Raw genomic sequence first — 3,257 nt, forward strand, 5'->3', positions numbered from 1 at the left:
TACAAGGTACCATGGGATAAGCTGGTTGCCGAGCTATCGGTTCAGGTCCACTGGCCAGGAAATTTTCTATGTGAACACTCTAGCCTGGCATCATAGATAATTTGTTTCCCACAATGTGTACCTTATGTGGTCTCTGACGATATTTGTCGGTAAAACTACTCGAACTTGACCAGCCACTGAGTTAACCGAGATCATGTAGAGTGTGAACCCTCGAACAGAATCAAAACCCGGCTAAGCGTTCACATGAAAAATATCTATTGAACTAATACGTATATACTACATGGTCGTCAATTTAGAGTCTTCTCTGGACATTTTTAATTTGGAAATTAACAACTATTTAAATTGAAATGATCACGTCTGATCAGTTGCACTTAATCGTTGGTTTCCAAGATGGATGCATTCTATGCCATGTGCTTCATATGCTAATCATGGTCGATACAAAAGAGATGAAATAACCCCATTATAAATGTCAAAGGCATGTCCAGCTTGGGAAATTTCCAGGATAAACAAAGATGATTGCAAAACAATTATTGAAGAGCGTCATGAGCAAATTCGTATTCCTAGTTTCGAAAAACGTCTGTAATATGAAAAAGAATTGATTTCATTCGGTTAAGTTGGGAAATAGCAGTGGCTCGTTTTCTGCATTTTGAGGTGCACGAGGCTCTAAGAAAAGAGAAGCATGCAGATTATAAATCGGATATCCTTTCTCCAGCGATGAAATAACCCCACTGTAAATGTCAAAGGCATGTCCAGTTCCAGGATAAACAAATTGATTATTAAACAATTATTGAAGAACGTGACTGGAAAATTCGGATCGTATTCCGAAAAACGTCTGTAATATGAAAAAAGAGTTCACCAGTTAAGTTGGAAAATAGCAGTGGCTCGTTTTGAGGTGCACGAGGCTCTAAGAAAAGAGAGGCATGCAGATAATAAATCGGATTTCCTTCCTGCTCTCGCTGGAAGCTATCTGTGGTCAACAAGGAGACAAATGAATAGATTACACAACTGTCTATATTTCACTCCTCCTTAATTGAAATACGTACTATGGCGTGGGATGCGTCTACCGGTTCTGCAGAGGAAACGGGTTCCCATATATACATATATATATATATGTTGTTTTGTGTAGCCTTTGCCCAAATTTGAAGTCGCCTGTGGTCAATCCAATCGGATTAAACAACTCTGAGAAGCACGGCATACGTTAACGAGAAAAAGAAAACAAACAATAAACCCCTTGCCATGCTGATTTTTTGACATGATGTGAATTAACCCAAAGGACATGTAAGGTTCTTCCAAAAACCCAGACATCGGAAACAACGTTGATTTTACAAAGCATATATTTATTTCATTTCATGTTGATAAGATGAGAATAACTGTTTCCTCTTAATACGACTTTGTTTATTGCTTTAAGCAAACTGACTTTACCTCGTAAAGAGGTCTAAAAACCCCAAAAGTAACGGACGCTAGGAGGCATTTAAACAGCTGCACTAAAGATTCTTATTTTAACTTTGAGAACAGTGTAATCTCAAAAAACCGCAAACTATTCGAGCTATGAAAGGGTTTAATTAAGGATTCCTGGCAACGATTATTACTTTTGTATTACGTCTAATTACGTCGACCCTTTCTCATTTAGGGTATACCACGTGAGATATAATTAATTAAGAGTCTGTGAGAAGAATGGAGCCAGAAACGGTTTAATGTTACCACAAGATTCTTCAGTTCATTCTCCAAATGGGCTGGCACATCATTTCAAGGAAACAGCATTTTGTAAATTCCGTTGAAAGATTCTCTCTCACCTATGACAATAAGATAAGGACGTTAACATTATAACAGAGTAGTAATCCTTTTTTTTTTTCTGTTCATCATAGCCTGTGTTATTATAGCAGAGGCAGAGGTGCCAACCAGTGCATTCTTGGAAGTTCGCCCTGCCCATGAGGCTGGAAAGAGAAAAGCTTGTGTTGATTGAAGCTAAAAGCAGTGCTTCCGATCCGATGTCACGTAGGACAAAATCATATCATATCATATCATATATCTTTATTTACCCTCGGATTTTTAGAGTAGCTTGGTGTAGCTAATATCTCCGAGCATTTACTCTCCCAACCATGATACATCACAGAAGACAGACCACAACACTGGGAACTACATGCCCTACTCTTTGCGACAAGTGTGCGGGTTCTTTTACGTCCCACAGGATGAACCGAAACAGAATTTGAGTCGCACTCATCCACCCAAGCATGGATATTTTCCTTGCTTGGATTTAACTATAGGCATTAATCCAGCTGATATGGCTGAGATATTGTTAAAGCGAGAGTAGGAACATTCAAGTGATTTTTTAATTGCCAAAATATATCTATGACCCAATTTCCGCCCATGTTTTAAATCCAACAATGAAGGTTTCTTGTGGCCTATAGGTCACAAGAAGGTCATTGTAGGTCATTGACCAAAAAACACTGTCTCCTTGTTCCTGCAACAATTCAGGAATTCACAGTCACTTTCACCAATGCTACACCAAACGAAAGTAGAAAGGTGAAAAAACGGCATCTCCTTGGCTGCAGTGCATGTTCTGCCACTTTATCAAAGAAGGCCGATTTTTTTAATAGCAGTAAGCTAGCCTACTAATAAAATACAACAGTTTTAAACACGTCTGAAAGGCGATCAGTCATCATGATTTTATATTCATATTTTACTCTGAAGAAGCTGCAGTTGCAACCGAAAATTCAGTTTAAGGCTATTTTAATCTATATATAACGAGTTTTTTTAAAATCATATCAGATGCAATGGTTTTAAACACATTTTTATTATCTCAGATGAATTAGATTTTTTAACAGGACGTGATCTTGACATGTGTGTAGATGTCATTAAATCTTGCTGGATTGAACTTCCACGAAAAAGGCAAAAGAGTATTATAATTGCAAGTGTATACAGACATTCTTCGAGCGGTCGAGATTTGTTTTTTGAAACTTTAAAGACCCAACTAGAAGAGTTAAAGAACAAGGCACATAACATTAAATATTTATTTCCGATGACATGAATATCATTTTTTAAAATATAATGATGACAACTACATCTCGAATTACCTTGATATGCTGCTTGACTTAGGTTTCATGCCTGTTATAACTAAGGGCCTGTTTACAAGCAGGCAGGGTAACCCTACCTGTGACATTTTGCTTGCAACACCGGGCTATGTTTGACCCTCCTGCTAGGGTAACCCTAGCAATAGAGTTACCCTACCTGCTTGTAAAAAGGGCCTAAAGCTACCA

General features: G+C 37.9%; 1 protein-coding gene across 2 annotated transcripts in view; it reads right to left on the minus strand.

Annotated features, from left to right (window-relative positions):
- Positions 1-1,316: 1,316 nt before the first annotated feature.
- Positions 1,317-3,257, minus strand: part of LOC138037560 (uncharacterized) — a 91,291-nt gene continuing 89,350 nt past the window's right edge. For both annotated transcript variants that reach the window (XM_068883473.1, XM_068883469.1), the window contains exon 44: positions 1,317-1,793. The gene's annotated coding sequence lies outside the window, so the exon portion shown is untranslated. The remainder of the gene's footprint in view (positions 1,794-3,257) is intronic.

Source organism: Montipora capricornis, chromosome 1, assembly GCF_036669925.1.
Source record: "Montipora capricornis isolate CH-2021 chromosome 1, ASM3666992v2, whole genome shotgun sequence".
NCBI lineage: Eukaryota > Metazoa > Cnidaria > Anthozoa > Scleractinia > Acroporidae > Montipora > Montipora capricornis.